The following is a 17,829-nucleotide window of genomic DNA, read 5'->3' as shown; positions in this document are numbered from 1 at the left end:
CATGCAGCATATATCCCGGTGCTTTCTAAGAAGTCCAAAGAGACACAGGTTACCCTGTGGTTCCTTCCCTGAATCAACTCCTCGCAGCAGGGTGTTCTGCAAATAGCGAACTGCCTCAACGAAGGAACGCCCCAGCTAGGCCTCCGGGCCCGTGGCTCTTCAAAAGCCTGCAGTGTTACCAGAGGAACTGGGCTTTAGTTGCAGGCGGAACGCAAGCCGACTTTCTCTTGGAGGCAGGGAGACTTCAGGCAGGGACTCCCAGATGGAATACGAAGCCGAGGGTTTTTCTCAGTGCAGCTCAGACTTTGGCAATGAGCCAGACTTGCACGGCACGTTGGACCTGCTAGAACGGTGTTCGTGGACCTGTTAGAGTGCTGGGGAATTCAAGCTGTCCCAAGAAGGAGTGCAGTGTGTTGCCCTACACTCGGCATACACAGAGTGGCTCCGAATGGCTATGGGCCTGGATGTGGCTTAGCGGGCCCATGGGGGCCTCGGGGTACTCAGTGTTCTTGCAGGAAATAGAGTGCCCACGCGAGGCTCCTAGATGTCGTGCAAAGCATACTGACATTAAAATAATGCAGAGCAGGGGCTTCCCTTGTGGTGCAATGTTTGGGAATCCACCTGCCGATGAAGCGGACATGGGTTCGAGCCCTGGTCCACCACGATCTCACATGCTGCGGAGCACCTAAGCCCGTGAACCACAACGACTGAGCCTGCGCTGTAGAGCCCGGGAGCCACAACGACTGAGCCCGCATGCCAGAACTAATGAAGTCCACGTGCCTAGAGCCTGTGTTCCACAGGAAGAGGAGTCACCGCAATTAGAAGCCCGCGCACCGCAACGAAGAGAAGCCCCCGCTCGCTGCAACTAGACAAAGCTCACATGCAGCAACGACGACCCAACACAGTAAAAAAAAAATGATATATTAAATAAATAAATAAATAGATAGATAGATAAACAAATAAATAAATAAATAAACTAATGCAGAGCAGTGGCTACGGCCTCCTGAAAACTGCTGCACGCCTCCGCTTCTGCACGGCAATTCAGGGCCTTACCTTGAGGCAAGTGCTCACGCTGAGTGTCCCGTTAGCGCCACAGCATGGTAGGATGGTGACTTTCTCCTCGAGCAGAGTGACTTCAGATACGAGGCCCTCGAAGAATTCTACGCAGAGTGTTTTCTCATGGCAGCTCAGACGGGGGCCGTGACGAACACTTCCAGGGCACGTCGCACTGGCTAGAAATGTGGTCCTGGGGCTGTTCCAGTGCTCTGGAAATGTAGCTCTCCTTAAGGAACAGGCAGTGTGTTGCCCATCACTCGGCATACACAGCGGGCCTCCGAGGGACCGACCTTTGGGCCTCGATGTTGCTCAGCAGGCCCACAGGAGTCTGGAGGTACTCAGGGTTCTTGGAGCGAAAATGATGCACACCCGAGAGTCCTACGAGTCCTGAAAAGGGTACTTCCTTTAAAATAAAGCAGAACAGGGGCTTCCCTGGTGGCGCAGTGGTTGAGAATATGCCTGCCAATGCAGGGGACACGGGTTCGAGCCCTGGTCTGAGAGGATCACACATGCCGCGGAGAAACTGGGCCCGTGGGCCACAATGACTGAACCTGCGCGTCTGGAGCCTATGCTCCTCAACAAGAGAGGCCGCGACAGTGAGAGGCCCGCGCACCGCGAGGAAGAGTGGCCCCATTTGCCGCAACTGGAGAGAGCCCTAGCACAGAAACGAAGACCCAACATAGCAATCAATCAATCAAAAACTAAACCTTAAAAAAAAATAAAAAATAAAAAAATAAAATAAAATCAAGCAGAACAGCGACGAAGACCTCATGGAAACAGCTGCATGCCTCCCTTTCTGCGTGGCTACTCAGGGACTTACTTCAAGGACAGTACTCACGTTGAGTTTCCCTTTAGCTCTAGAGCGTGGCAGGATGAGCTCCACCCCGGCCATCGAAGCAGCCGGCATAGCTAGAGAAAACACATTTTCTACCCAGAGCCATGCCTACAGTGGCTAGTGGCCTGTCAACAGCAGTCAATTTCAAGTAGCTTCAAGGCAGCATGAATGGAGCTTTCAAAATGGCAAAGCAAGGCTAGTTCCATCAGGCCCCCATTTCCAAGGGCACACGCAGCATATATCCCGGTGCTTTCTAAGAAGTCCAAAGAGACACAGGTTACCCAGTGGTTCCTTCCCTGAATCAACTCCTCGAAGCAGGGTGTTCTGCAAATAGCGAACTGCCTCAACGAAGGAACGCCCCAGCTAGGCCTCCGGGCCCGTGGCTCTTCAAAAGCCTGCAGTGTTACCCGAGGAACAGGGATTTAGTTGCAGTCGGAACGCAAGCCGACTTTCTCTTGGAGGCAGGGAGACTTCAGGCAGGGACTCCCAGATGGAATACGAAGCCGAGGGTTTTTCTCAGTGCAGCTCAGACTTGGGCAATGAGCCAGTCTTGCACGGCACGTTGGACCTGCTAGAACGGTGTTCGTGGACCTGTTCGAGTGCTGGGGAATTCAAGCTGTCCCAAGAAGGAGTGCAGTGTGTTGCCCTACACTCGGCATACACAGAGTGGCTCCGAAGGGCTATGGGCCTGGATGTGGCTTAGCGGGCGCATGGGGGCCTGGGGGTACTCAGTGTTCTTGCAGGAAATTGGGTGCCCACGCAAGGCTCCTAGATGTCCTGCAAAGCATACTGACATTAAAATAATGCAGAGCAGGGGCTTCCCTTGTGGTGCAATGTTTGGGAATCCACCTGCCGATGCAGCGGACATGGGTTCGAGCCCTGGTCCACCAAGATCTCACATGCTGCGGATCACCTAAGCCCGTGAACCACAACGACTGAGCCTGCGCTCTAGAGCCCGGGAGCCACAACGACTGAGCCCGCATGCCAGAACTAATGAAGTCCACGTTCCTAGAGCCTGTGCTCCACAACAAGAGGAGTCACCGCAATGAGAAGCCCGCGCACTGCAACGAAGAGTAGCCCCCGCTCGCTGCAACTAGAGAAAGCTCACATGCAGCAACGAGGACCCAACACAGTAAAAAAAAAAATGATATATTAAATAAATAAATAAATAGATAGACAGATAGATAAACAAATAAATAAATAAATAAACTAATGCAGAGCAGTGGCTACAGCCTCCTGAAAACTGCTGCACGCCTCCGCTTCTGCACGGCAATTCAAGGCCTTACCTTTCGGCAAGTGCTCACGCTGAGTGTCCCGTTAGCGCCACAGCATGGTAGATGCTGACTTTCTCCTCGAGCAGAGTGACTTCAGGTACGAGGCCTTCAAAGAATTCTACGCAGAGTGTTTTCTCATGGCAGCTCAGACGGGGGCCATGACGAAGACTTCTATGGCACGTTGGACTGTCTAGAAATGTGGTCTTGATGCTGTTCGAGTGCTCTGGAAATGTAAACCTAACTCTCTAACACTAACCCTCCCCCTCCCCTTAACCTTAAACCCTAAACCCTAAACCCTAACCCCTAATACTTAACCCTATCCCTAGGCCCATCCGTAAAACCCTAACTCTAACCCTATCCCTAAACCTAGTCCTAACGAAGGTCACGAACCTGTCCCTAACTCAGTCCCTGATACAATAGCTAACAAAGTTTCTGATGCTAGTCCTAACTAAGGCCCTGACACTGTCCTTAACTAAGGCCCTGAAACTACTCCTAACTCAGGCCCTGGTCATGTCTTTAACTAAGACCCTAATGCTGATCCTACAAATGCCCTGATGCTGCTTCTAATTCATGCCCTGAAAATGTCCCTAGCTAATGCCCTGACGTTAGGCTTCACTCAGGCCCTGTCGCTCTCCCTAAGTCAGCCTCTGATGCTGTCCCTACCTGAAGCCCTGACACTGGTTCTAAAGAAGGCCCTGATACTCTCAGTAACCGAGGGCTTGACCCTATCCCTAGGTTACTTCCTGACACTATCCCTACATGTTAACCTGACCCTGTCCCTAGTTAACCTCCTGCCTCTTATGCTAACTAAAGCCTTTATGCTGTGCCTAAATCAGGCCCTGAATTTAGTCCGAAGGACGTGATACTGTCTCTAACTAAGGTCTAGATGCTCGTCCTAAATCAGTGCCTGATACTGTCCCTAACTATGGCCCTACCCCTATTCCTAACTCAGGACCTGACACTGTACCTAACAGAAGGACCTGACACTAATCCTAACTAAGACCCTAACACTGTTCCTAACAAAGGCTCTGATGCTAGTCCTACCCAAGGCCCTGACACTGTCCCTAACTAAGGCCCTGACACTCCACCTAGCTCAGGCACTGACACTGTCCCTAACAAAGGCCCTGACACTACACCTAACTTAGGCCCCGACACTGTCCCTAACTAAGGCCCTGACACTACTCCTAACTGAGGCTCTGACACGATTCCTGACATAGACTCTGATGCTGGTCCTAAGGCCCTGACACTGTTCCTTACTAAGGCTCTGACACTACTCCTAACTCAGGCCGTGATACAATATATAACAAAGGCTATGATGCTAGTTCTAACTATGGCCCTGACACTGTCATAACTAAGGCCTTGACACTACACCTAACTCAGGCCCTGACACTGGCCCTAACTAAGGCCCTGACATTACTCCTAACTCAGGCCCTGACACTGGCCCTAACTAAGGCCCTGACACTATTCCTATCCCAGGCACTGACAGGATACCTAACGAAGGCTCTGATGCTAGGCGTAACTAAGGCCCTGACACTGTTCTGAACTAAGTTCTTGACATTACTCCTAACTCAGGCCCTGACATGATACCTAACAAAGGCTCTGATGCATTGGACATGTGCTTTTAGCAGTAGACCTAAGGCAAACAGTGATACATCATGAGTAATTACATTCTGATAACTTCACTAGGTAATTTTCCTTTCCTCTTAAACATCAGGGCAAAATGAAGCCAACACAGTAACTTTCATAAATACACACTTCAGTACAGAGGTGTCATTTACCCAATTGCTCCAAGTCCTAAGTAGCTTCAGGTGAAGGACTTCCCTGTGTCTGGGAAACACAGATCAAAGCCAGTAACAAAAAAACAAAAACATTATAACCATATTCACCAGTTCACTCAGTAACCAATCCTTTTGTTAACTTTTTATGAAGCCATCCGATTCTCCATTAAGATTTTTCATTTCTTACCCAGTTTGGCATTATGATATGAAATTTATCAGAGACCTGTGCTTGCCAAAAGGTCCTTCACATAGATCTTCTTGAAGATGGAGCAGTTTTGCAAAGTGCTAGAGCACAACAGTAACTATCTATAAATCACATAAAGACTTAAAAGGTCACGGTTAACATTTGATCACAATGTAAATGACAAAAGAAACCATTATTGCTGTGACATACAACATTTAAAAATAACTAGAATTATGACTGATCAAATTTTACCAGGACATACTAGATTTTTAGGAATTCCATGTAATTTAACATACTATCAAATATTTCTCTCTGAGATGGCTCAAGGGCCTTCTAAAGCATCTCCAAGTTAGCTGGAGATCAAAAGAACTGTTAGAATTGGCCAAACAACACTCATTCACTGAACCAAAGTAAAGAGATTTCAAACAAAAATACAGATCACAGACACAGGCAAAGAAACTCACAAGCTGTCCACAATCAAAAACAGCATTCCAAGAAAACTTTGGAGGGAGAAACCAAATCCAGGCTTGCCCTAACCCACTTCCAACAAAATCCATCTTAGAAAATCCCGGTCATGCACAACTCTTTCCTCAGTGTTCCCTTTTCACAAATGTTCCTCACTTCTGTATCCATCTTATGTTGCCCCTTATTTTTTTGCACATTCAGACACAACCAGCTCTAGTACAAAGTGACTTTCTTTTCTCTTTGTACCATCAGCCTGTTACCTAGCTGCTCACTTTCTTTATTACGTAGCTTCATAAATGCTTGAACATATAGAACTTCTTCTGTCTTTCTCTTCCTGTGACAAAACAACTAGCTGAAGGATAGTATAGTCATTTAGGCTACCATTCAAAGACCACCTTTCCGCATTTTTCAAGAATGTATCCATACACTGGCCAGACAAAATTACAATAGAATTTCATTCTTTTCTTAGTCTTAGGTTTACAACTATAGGTTGACCAGTCTGCCAGGACTTTGCCCATTGGCTATCAGATGGAACTGAAGAAGAAGCACTTCTTATGTCTGAACCATAGAACACTCAAATGCGGGCTAAGAACAAAACAAAATCCTAACTACCAATGGAAGCCTCAAACCAAAGGAACAAGAAACCAAACAGAAACCAAAAACCAAACAGCACAAGACTCAAATCAGCTTCCAAGTCTCAACTTAGCCTGTGACCTCTGTCCAAGTGGTGCACCTTCCAAATGAGATTTCCTGCAATGAAAAGTCACCCAAATGGGAACCAAGGTTCCCACAAATGTACAGGGCTAAAAGAACCTCAGAGTGCCTGCCAGGGGAGTTACCACATGCTGGCTGAGGTGCTGCAACATCCCAAATGCTGTTTTTCTGGTTCCCCAAAATAATCCCTTGGAGTAGGACATTCGGGGCAGTCCAGGCAGGAGGAAGAGAGGAATGTCCTCAAGGCAAAGACACCCTCGGCAGCTGCTAGGGTGGTCCCTCTTCCATCATCTACTCCTGCCCCAGAGTTTTAACTGCTGGGATGACTGGGGCTCGGCCTTTCCAGGCAAGGGTCCCACGTGGTCCGGCCTCTAAAAGAATTCTCCAACCCTACACTCTCTCGAAAGAGGCTGGCGTGGAGAAAATCTCAGTGTCCAATCAAGTCAGGGGACCCACAGGGGCCATCCCCAAGTCAGCCCCACACTGGGTACTAAATTTGATGTCGAAAACTCGACCTCTGTGCACCAGTGCCAAATCGAATCTCAGAGAGAGAGGTTTGGAGGAAGTAGAAAAGAATAGCTTTACTGCTTTGGCAGCCAAAGGGGGACACAGAAAACTCATGCCCTCAAAAACCGTGCGTCCCAATGCAGGAGGATCTGGTGAGGAGTTTTACAGAAATGGTTTAAGGACACAGTTGATCCTAAGGATTAGTGTGTGCACAGGGCCTTAACTCACTTTAATCTGGCCTCAGATGGTCTCTTGATGAGCTTCTCTGGAATGAAGAACACGAAAATCTTGTATTTTGTGGGGGTTTTAGGTTGGTAAAGCGCCCAAAGATACTCTTAAGCGTATCCCTTGAGGCAAAACCAGGATCCTGCCCCAAGGCTGCACTATTGTTTCTTGACTCTTCCTCCCTTGTCTCTGCATCCCCTCCCTTCCCTGATTAGCAACTATTCGAATCTGCCCTTTGGAACTCAGGGAAGGTCCTGGAGTCTCAAGCCTAACTAAGGCCCTTACACTACTCCTAACTCAGTCCCTGACACTGTACCTAACAAAGGCTCTGATGCAAATCCTAACTCAGGCCCTGACACTGTCTCTAACTAAGGCCCTGCTGCCATCAATATTTAAGTCCTGACATTATCCTGAGCTAATACCCTGACCCTGATCTTACCAAGGTCCTGAAACTGTACCAAACTAAGCCCCTGTCCCTAAGTGAGGCCCTGAGGCTGTCCCTAAGTGAGGCCCTGATAATGTCTTTACCGAAGACCCTAATGCTGATCCTACAGAGGCCCTTATGCTGCTCCTAAGTCATGCCCTGACACTGTCCCTCACTCAGGCCCTAAAGATAGGCCTCACTTAGGCCCTGTTGCCGTACCTTAGTTAGGCTCTGACGCTGTCCGTACATGAAGCCCTGACACTGGTCCTGATGAAGGCCCTGACGCTGGTCCTAACTAAGGCCCTCATGCTCTCAATAACTAAGGCTTTCACGCTATCCCTCGCTCATTTCCTGACACTATCCCTGGCCTGGAAGCTGACTCTGTCCCGAGCTAATTTCCTGCCTCTTATCCTAACTGAAGCCCTAATGCGCTCCCTAACTAAGGCCCAGACTAGTCCTAACTAAGGCCCTGACACTATCTCTAACTAAGGTCCGGAATCTGTCCCTAATATAGGCCCTGCTGCCGGCAATAACTGAAATCCGGACACTATCCTGAGCTAATATCCTGACCCATTTCTAACCAAGGTCCTGACACCGTCCCTAAGAAAGCCCTGTTGCTGTCCCTAAGTGAAGACCTGAGGCTGTGCCTAACTCAGGCCCTGAAGCTATGCCTAACTGAGGCCTTGACGCTGTGACTAACTCAGGCCCTGATCATGTCTTTAACTGAGACCCTAATGCTGATGCAACAAAGGCCCTGATGCTGCTCCTACATCATGCCCTGACAGTGTCCCCAGCTAAGGCCCTGACGCTAGGCCTCACTCAGGCCCTGTCACTCTCCCTAAGTCAGCCTCTGATGCTGGCCCTACCTGAAGCCCTGACACTGGTTCTAAATAAGGCCCTGATACTCTCAGTAACTGAGGTCTTGACACTGTCCCTAGCTCATTTCCTGACACTATCCCTAGACCTTAACCTAACCCTGTCCCTAGCTAATGTCTTGCCTCTTATGCTAACTAAATCCCTGATGCTGTCCCTAACTAAGACCCTGAAATTAGTCCCGAGGCCGTGAACCTGTCCCTAACTGAGGCCTGGAGGCTGTCCTTAACAAAGGCCCTCAACTTATCTTTAACTGAGGCCCTGACACTCTCCCTCACTAAGGATTGAGGCTTGTCTCTATCTAAGGCTCTGAGTCTGTCTTTAACTAATGGCCTCATTCTTTCCCTAACAAAGGCCCTGACATAGTCCCTAACTAAGGCCCTGACACGGTCCCTAATAACATGAGCTGTCCCTCATTAATGCCCTGATGCGGCCCATAAATGATGTACTGAAGACGGCACTAAGGTCCAGACAATGTCACTAATGACCCAAAATGTCTCTTACTAAGGCCCTCAGATTACCTCTAACTGAGGCCCTAAAGATGTCCATAACTAAGTCCCTGATACTATCTCTAACTAAGACCCTCAAGTTATCTTTAACTGAGGCCATGACAGTGTCCTTAACAAAGAACTTGACACTGTCTCTAACTAAGGCCCTGAGTCTGTCTTTACCTAATGGCCTCACTCTTTCCCCAACTACTCCCTGACGCTGCCCCTAACCAAGGCCCTGACGGTGTGCCTAATTGCCTGAGCTGTCTTTCACTAATACCCTGACCCTGTCCATAACTAACGCCCTGATGATGTCCCTAATGAACAGCCTGAAGTGTCTCTTACTAAGGTCCTCAAGTTTTCTCTGAGGCCCTGACACTCTCCCTAATTAAGGCCTTGACACTGTCTTTAAGTAAAGGCCTGATGCAGTTCCTACCTGAGGTGTTGATGCTCTCACTAAGACCCTGAAGTCTCTACCTGAGAAGCTGACACTGTCTGTAACTGATTTCCTGACTCTTTTCTTAACTAACATCCTAATTTTGCCCCTAAATAACACCCTGACACTGGTCCTAACTACGGCCCTGATGCTGAACCTACCTAAGGCCCTGACGATGTCCCTAATAGACTTAGATGTCCCTCACTGTGGTCCTGATCCTGTCCATTACTAAGGTCCTGAAGATGTGCCTAAGTACGTCTCTGACCCTGTCCTAAGGCCCTGACCCTCTTCCTAACTAAGGGCCTTGACGCTGTCTCTACAGAAGGCAAGTATGGACCTGATCCTGTCCATAACTAAGCCCCTGAAGATGTCCCTCATTAAGTCTCTGGCACTGCCCTTAATAAGCCCCTGACACTGTCCCTAGCTAATGGCCTAAGCTATAACTTACAAAGTCCCTAACACTATCCCCAAGATGCTGACACCCTTCCTAACTTAGGCTTTGATGCTGCCCCTTAGTGCCTAAGCGGTGACAAAATAACACCCTGATTCAATTACTAAGGCCCTGAATATATCCCTAAGAAAGTCTCTGAAGTGTCCCTAACTAACGGCCTAAACTGTCTCTTACTAAGGCCCTCACGTTATCTCTGAGGGCCTGACAACACTGTCCCTAAGGCCCTGTTGCTGGCCCTAATTAATGTCCTGTTGCTGGCCCAAACTAACGTCCTGATGCTGAACCTAACTGAGGCCCTGATGCTCTTCCTAACTAAGGCCTTGAGGCCAATTCTACCTGAGGCCCTGAAACTGTCTGTAACTAATGACCTGACTCTTTCCCTAACTAACACCCTAATTTTGTCCCTCATTAATGCCCTGACACTGGTCGACACTACAGCCCTGATGCTGACCCAATCTAAGGCCTTGACAATGTCCCTAATAGCCTTAGATTTCCCTCACTGTTGGCCTGACCCTGTCCCTCACCAAGGCCCTGACCTCTTCCTAACTAAGGCTGTGATGACGTCTCTACCTGAGGCACTGACACTGTCTATAATAACGGCCGACTCTTTCCCTAACACCCTGATGCTGTCCCTAATAGCCTCATGTATCTCTCAATAACGCCCTGATCCTGTTCATAACTAAGGCCCTGAATATGTCCCTAAGTATGTCTCTGACGCTGTCCTTAACTAAGGCCCTGATGCTCTCTCTACCTAAGGCACTGACACTATCTATAATAATGACCTGACTCTTTCCCTAAATAACACCCTAGTTTTGGCCCTGACTAACACCCTGACACTGATCCTAATTATGGCCATGATGCTGGCTCGAAGTCCCTGAAGATATCCCTAAGTAACAGCCTGAACTGTGTCTAACTAAGGCCCTCACGTTATCTCTAACTGAAGCACTGACACTGTCCCTAACTTAGGCCCTGACGCTGTCCCTTATAGTCTAAGCTGTCACTAAATAATGCCCTGATCCTGTCCATAACTAAGGCCCTGAATATGTCCCTAAGTACATCTCTGACGATGTCCCTAACAGCCTGAACTCTCTTCAAGTTATCTCTGAGGTTCTGACACTGGCCCTTCCTAAGGCCTCACCCCGGGGTTGTCCCAGGCTGCTGGGCAGTTTTCTCTTGTCCACATCTCTAGCCAGCTGCCTGCCATTTGCCACTCTAAGGTTCTGCGATGCAGTGGTCCCACGTGGGATGTGCCTGTGTAGGCTCACCTGCGGGAGGAGAGTCATGGCCACTCCGCCCTCCAGGGGACTGCGGCTCAGGGTAGGAATCTCTCAGCTAGCCTCTGGACACAGGGTTCTGTGTCCTTGTTTGCTGTAAATCCCTTGGAGTTACCTCTAACATTTTTTAAATGGATCTCCCCCTCAGCATATTTATGATTTAAATTATTTACCACATTAAAATTCAGGAATGACATTATTAGAATGAGCAGGAAGACACAGGATGCCCCCCAAATGATCTATTACTTGGAGGATTTAAAATTCTAATGAGAAAACACTCACTCTCCTCATCCTCTTGGGCGTCAGCACAAGGCGGGAATCAGCTGCATTCTTTATTTATCCCTCTGATTTTCCAGAACCTTTCCTTCAAGCAGAAATCTCTGGGCTCTGCGGGAACTGTGAGTGGTGACCATCAGGTAAATCTGAGACTGAAAAGAAAGAGGAAAACCATAATGGAAAAGAATATGAAAAATATGTATATATGTATGTATGTAGTATATATGAATCACTTTGCTGTACAGTAGAAATTAACACCACATTGTAGGTCAACTATACTTCAGTATCGATTAGTTTGAAGGCACTTTTATAAATCAGGCCTTATTTCTCTTGTCCTTTCATCCTGGGACAAATGTATAACAGAAACTAACCTGGATTACTCCGGGATGAACTCATATCACACAGAACTTTAACTGTTGAACAAACCATGAATGTCAGTTACACCATGGGATGTCCTGATCCAATATGAAGTTTGTATACCTTGTATCAAGCCTGCAGAATCCACTAAATTTGGAAATTCAAACTGAAATGAAGCCACCTATCCCATGACTTCTACACAACTAGTTATACAACATCAGTTGGAAACCATATACAATCAAATGAATGCAGACAGAAACAACTATAGCCTTCCGTTTTTTTCCTTTTAGATAAAGATGGTATTTAAGGTGATGTCTTGGGCCGTTTCAGGGTGTTACTCAATTTCCTGGGTATCTGCCATGCACACAGGAGGTACACATGTTAGTTAACTTGTTTGTGCAACTATATGAAGGTAGTTAATACCACAAAACTGTATACGTAAAGTGAATTAAATGCTAAAGTCATGTTTTGTATTTCTAATGACAAAGAAAAAAAAAGTGTAGCACTGATATTTGTTACAAAAATGAACATTAAAAACATTCTTAGTGAAAAAAGCCATACAGAAAAGGCCACCTAGATCCCATACTCATCTTGTCTGCTTCAAATCCATCAAGGTTGTCCAAATGAGGGGGAAACTCAGTAATGGTTCCAGAAAAAGAAAACTGGATCAGGATGGAAAAAGACATTTTCATACAGTTGGGACAGCAGGTGAAAGTTGAAGTGGGGCTGAGTATTAAATTATAATGTGGACATCAGGATTTCCTCATTTAGGGGTTATGTGCTGGTTCCTTGGGCGAAACACACTGAGCATTTTGTGTGAAGTGGCAAATGTGAGTACTTTTTGCCATTATTGCAACTTTTCTGTACATTTTAAATTACTGGAAAGTAAATTACTTTTCTAGACAACCATGTCAGTATCATGCCAGAAAATCAGATAAGACAGACATCAAATTTTGTTATAGAGGCCAAGACTCACCCAGACCAAGTTCAACCAAAGTTGTGATACTTATTTCCCTTGTAGGAGTCCGCATGGTATTAAGAGGCACCGTGGGAAGAGTATATTAGTAGCTACCATGTCTTGGGTCCTGTGGATTACCTGGGGTGCAGTAGACACTGAGATTTTAGTATTGCAATTTTTCACATTACTTCAAAAAATATGTTAAAAAATAAATTCAGTAAAGTTGCAAAATATGGAATCAATATACACAAATCAGTTTTGTTTCTATACACTAATAATGAACCACCAGCAAGAAAAATTAAGAAAACAATCCCATGTACAATTCCATCAAAAAGAACGAACTATTTAGCAATAAATTTAACCAAGGACATGAAAGACCTATACTCAGAAAACTGTAAAGCATTGATAAAGAAACTAAAGACACAATAGGAAACAATATTCCATGCTCATGCATCAGAAAAATTACTACTATTAAAATGTTTATTCTACCCAAAGTCATCAACAAACAGTGCCAGGAAAACTAGACACCAGACTCCAAAGAACGACACTGGTCACCATCTACACGGCACATAAAACTAACTAAAAGCGCACAGTATTCCACATTAAACCCTTTCTCTCCTGAGGCCCCTGAAGATGCGCCCCACCCACCCAGCAGTCAGCTGCACAGGAAGATTCTCCACACTTGCTCATTTTTTCCTCTTGTGGAGTCTCCTCACCAGTGGCTCCTGAGAAAACCCAGCTGCTGTCAGTGTGGACAATGCCTCATGGTCCAGAAACCTAAGCCCTGACAGGAGACAAAGCTCCTGTCTGCTTGTCACGGAGCAAAGTCTGTGGGCAGGGTGCACCTGTGCCCCCAGGGTCAGACAGGTGGGTTCAGCGCCCCCTGTGGGACGTCAGAGAAGTGCCGGGAGCGCCGCACTCACAAACCCAGAGGCCTCATCCGGAAGGCAGTTCTGCTGTATACACTAAGTTTGGAAATCCAAACTGAAATGGAGCCAAGTATCTCACTGTATCTTCTCAAAAGATGCTTAAGGATCAATTAATTACAAACCATATGTAATGAAATGAATGTAGACACAAACTTTACAACTTAAACCAAAATTCACTCAAAATTGCCCATAGACAAATTTAAATTACCAAACTATAAAAGTCCTAGAAAAAAAAAGATAATCTACATAACTTTGGGTCTGGTGACCTTATTCAGAAAACCGGAAGACAAACCACAAACTGCAAGAAACTACTTCCAAAACACATATCTGATAAAGGATCTGTACTCAAATTATGCCAACAACGCCATTAAAATTTGGTAAAGATTGAAACACACACCTGGCCCAAGAAGATAAACAGGCAGTAAATAAGCATACAAGAATACACGCAAGATGCTGGTGGAATGCATGTACAACCAACTTTGGAAGACAGTTTGGCAGTTTTTTCCAAATCTAAAAAGTCTCACCTTAGGATCCAAGAAGTGTACCTCCTGTATTTAGACAACTGCTTTGAAAAACTGTGTTCAAACCAAAACTAGCATCAAGTAATGCACAGCAGCTCTATTCATAATGGCTAAAAACTTAAAGATATCAGGATGTCCTTCTGTAGATGAATTCATAAGCAAATTAGGGCACATACATGTCAAGGGGAGAAGAATACACCACCCCAAAATATGCCCATTTGACAAAAGGATTATTTTGGACTGATTCATTTAAGAAACAGCAGACCCAGGAGAATCTTTCAAAACCAAGTAGAAAATGCCCTTTTAGGAGGTAAATTTACATTTATTAAGGATATCTCCATTTGTAAGGGTATGTCCCTCTCTGGACCAGGAATTGAATGATGACTAAATATCAAGAAAAGCTTGTTGGGACTTCCCTGCTGGTCCAGTGGTTAAGACTCCATGCTCCCAATGCAGGGGACCAGGCTTCAATCCCTGGTCAGGGAACTAGATCCCGCATGCTGCAATTAAGAGCCCGCATGTCGCAACTAAAGATTCCACAGGCCGCAACTGAGACCCGGCACAGCCAAATAAATAAATGTTTAAAAAAAAAAAAAGCTTGTCAATGAAATAGGCCTGGATGTAAATCTGTGTAACAACCATACCCTTGTTTACTGGGCTTTGACTAATAACATCCCTTAAATCGCTTCCTCCATTCCCTAACATCTTTCTTTTGTTCTCAGCAGAAGATAGCATTTAAGGTAATGGCTTGGGCCATTTCAGGGAGTGACTCAGTTTTCCTGGGTATCTTTCAAGTATACAGGAGGTACGCATGGTATATATTAAACTTCTGATTGTTTTCTCCAGTTCTTCTCTTTTTCATTACAAGGGAGATCTCAATAAAGAACATAGAAGTGTAGAGGGAAAACTATTTTTCCTCTCATATACATGCAATGCAATAGTATTCAGAGATATAAAGGAATGGACCATCAACCCGTGCAAAAAAAAAAAAAAAAAAAAAAAGATGCATCTAACACTTGCATTGCTAAGTGAAAGAATCCAGTCTGAAGTGCTACACACTGTATGACCTCATTTATATGACATTCTAGAAAAGGCAAAACTGACAATGGTAAACAGTTTACGGAATATGTGGTTGAAATAGTCCATATGATAGTTTAGTGGTGAATACCTGTCACTATGCATTTGTCTACACCCACAGATTTTCACAACCCAATAAGTAATTTACAATCTATTCAAACTTAGCTACTTAGGATATGGGAGTGTCAAAGACTGGAATACAGAACGTAACAAAGAATCTAACTGATTCAGAAATGTATGAAAAAACTCACTGTTGGTGGTGGGACAAATGGGCTGACCTAAGTTAACTTTGGAAATGTACAGAATCTGTAGGCCAAAGACAAAATGTGCCATACATACACAGTGAACTCTATGTTCTTTCCATGAGGGGTAGTAGCTAACGGTACCAAAACTACTATATCAGTAATCGAATGGAACAAGCACTGAATTTAATAAATGACAAATGGTGGAAGCCAGGTTTCTTACCACTGGAGTGGGATGTTACAGTCAAACAAAGGGAGAAGGTTACAATATCCATGTCATAACAGATCCGGTTGGAGACATCAGTATAAACTATCTTTAGCCTAATAGAGATACACATAGTTCCACATGGAAATCTTTATAATTATGGGTATATGCATAGGCTGGGATACATGCACATATTTCCATGCACTGTCAGCTGAGCATATTTAGCTCCCACGTGTAAGTTTTTAATACCATTCTCTAATAAAAGGAACAAGGGCTCTTTGAAGAAAGGGCTGATGCTAGGACTGAGACAGTAAATCTATGAAGCAGGATAATCTTAAAATATCAGAAAGTAAAGAAGTACCAAAAATTTTTAAAACCCACAAAAGAAAAATTATGTAAAATGAAAACAGGAGCAAATGGAAAAAGCGCTCAACAGCCAAAGCAAGAATTAACTAAGCAGTCTAATAATGTAGTGCTGGATTATACCCAAAAGTTTACAGTAATTATTCACGTGTCCAAACTGGTAAAAATAAATTACATAGTTTTTGATGAATGGTGTTAAATAGAAATCTCCTATGCAGAAAGCTTCTAAGCAATGTATATAGCCACTCAGCTGTCCATCAAGGATGTGAAGCTAACCCCTCTCTCCTCAAGTGTGGGTTCTGCATTATGACTTCCTCCTACATAAGACGCACAGGATGGACATGGGGAAAACATTAACCTCACTGTGGGAAAACTTGACACACACTACTTCAGCTAGGTGACCAAAGTTAAGAATATAAGTGAGAAGTTTCCTTAAGAGCCTGTCCTCTTGATATATAGTGAAGAGGAAGCAATTCACCTCTGTGGTCTACTTTTTCAAAGCCAAGTCTAACCACGACAAAACCACCAAGCAAATCCCAGTGCCCGGCAGTCTACAAAATACCTGACCAGTCCTCCTTCACACTGTCAAGGTCATGGAAACAAGGAGAGTCTGAGCAACTGTCAAAGCCCAGAAGAGACTAAACAGACATGATGGCCCCATGTCCTTTGAGATCCTGGAACAAGGAAAGGTATAACAAAGGGAACATGAATAGGGACTTCACTTAATAATAAAGTAACAATATTTGTTCATTATTTGTCATGATTCTGCAGAAAATTAGACAGGAAAGATTAAAAGTCAAATAAGAGAAATCTACTGTAACAAACTGGAAATCTAGAGGAAAAGGGGGATTTCTTTGTAAAAACACATTACCAAAATGAACCCTAAATTAAGGAAAATACAAAAAGACCAGTTAATCACTGAGGAACCTCTTCCCCATACTGGTTATCCTATCACTGTTCCAGGGTTTCCCTCTCCCGGGACAGGGAAGGAACAGGGACAGAGATGTTTGGCAGCTCCCCTAGTATCTGACCCCACCCAGTGTCTTCATCTCCCCCAGCCACGCCTACCCAGTGAGGACACCTGAGGAAGGATCAGGGATTATTGATTCAGATGTGTCAACTAGGACTTTTTCTTTTCCCAGCGACTGGACACACTTACTGAAGTAAAATAAATTAGTATTCATTGTAAGGGTAGAAATAAATTAATACTTGCAAGTGGCAAGTTGAAGAATGGGTTTGGACCTGGCAGGTCCAGTGGCTCACACTGTCTCAGTGTGACCTTGCTTCTCTCCAAAACTTTGTCCTGCTCAGTGCCTTTGGGGGACCCCATTCACAGGCACAGGCTCTCTCACTGCCCTTGGGCCAACAGCAATTCTAGGCTGGCAACCACTCACCATCCATTCTCCGAGAAAGAGTTTCTCCTTTTCCTGGATTCCAAGAAAGTCATGGTTTTAAATGCCTTTGGTCTGGCTTGGGTTACAGTCTCATACTTCACCCATCACCAGAAGATGGAAAATGGGACTGGCTAGATGTGGGCTGTAAACCCATCTTCGAGCTGGGTGCAACATGGGCTCATCCTTCTGCAACTGTTTGGACTGGAAGCAGGTGAGATGTAATTCCCAAAGGAAAACTGAGGCACTTGGGCCTCAGAACAGATGCTGGCTGGCAGAAAGCAACAGATTCTAAGTCAATGCCTGATCACTGCACAGCACAGAATCTGACACAAAAGGAAGAAAGGGGTTCACTCAGGGTCAGGGGCTGCAGCTACTCATCCAGTGCTCTTACTGTCCTCCCAAGACTGCAAGAAGTTCTTTCACTTACTGAAAAGTCAGGATCGTTGGTGATGGTAAACTCAAGTCTCTTTCCTTGGGCATCAGGTCCTCACATCTCAGAGGCTGGCCCAGAACAGCCCATGTG

General features: G+C 45.4%; 1 long non-coding RNA gene across 1 annotated transcript in view; it reads right to left on the bottom strand.

The window, feature by feature from the left end:
- Positions 1-12,914, bottom strand: part of LOC309650398 — a 963,470-nt gene extending 950,556 nt beyond the window's left edge. The window contains exons 1-2 of the long non-coding RNA XR_014257556.1: positions 12,594-12,914; positions 11,267-11,412 (exon numbers count right to left, since the gene is read on the bottom strand). This is a non-coding gene — a long non-coding RNA (uncharacterized lncRNA). The remainder of the gene's footprint in view (positions 1-11,266; positions 11,413-12,593) is intronic.
- Positions 12,915-17,829: the final 4,915 nt, after the last annotated feature.

Source organism: Balaenoptera physalus (assembly GCF_965194825.1).
Source record: "Balaenoptera physalus genome assembly, contig: SUPER_4_unloc_3, whole genome shotgun sequence".
Lineage (NCBI taxonomy): Eukaryota > Metazoa > Chordata > Mammalia > Artiodactyla > Balaenopteridae > Balaenoptera > Balaenoptera physalus.
The sequence above is the reverse complement of the archived record's forward strand: the minus strand, read 5'-3'. Positions and strand labels throughout refer to the sequence as shown.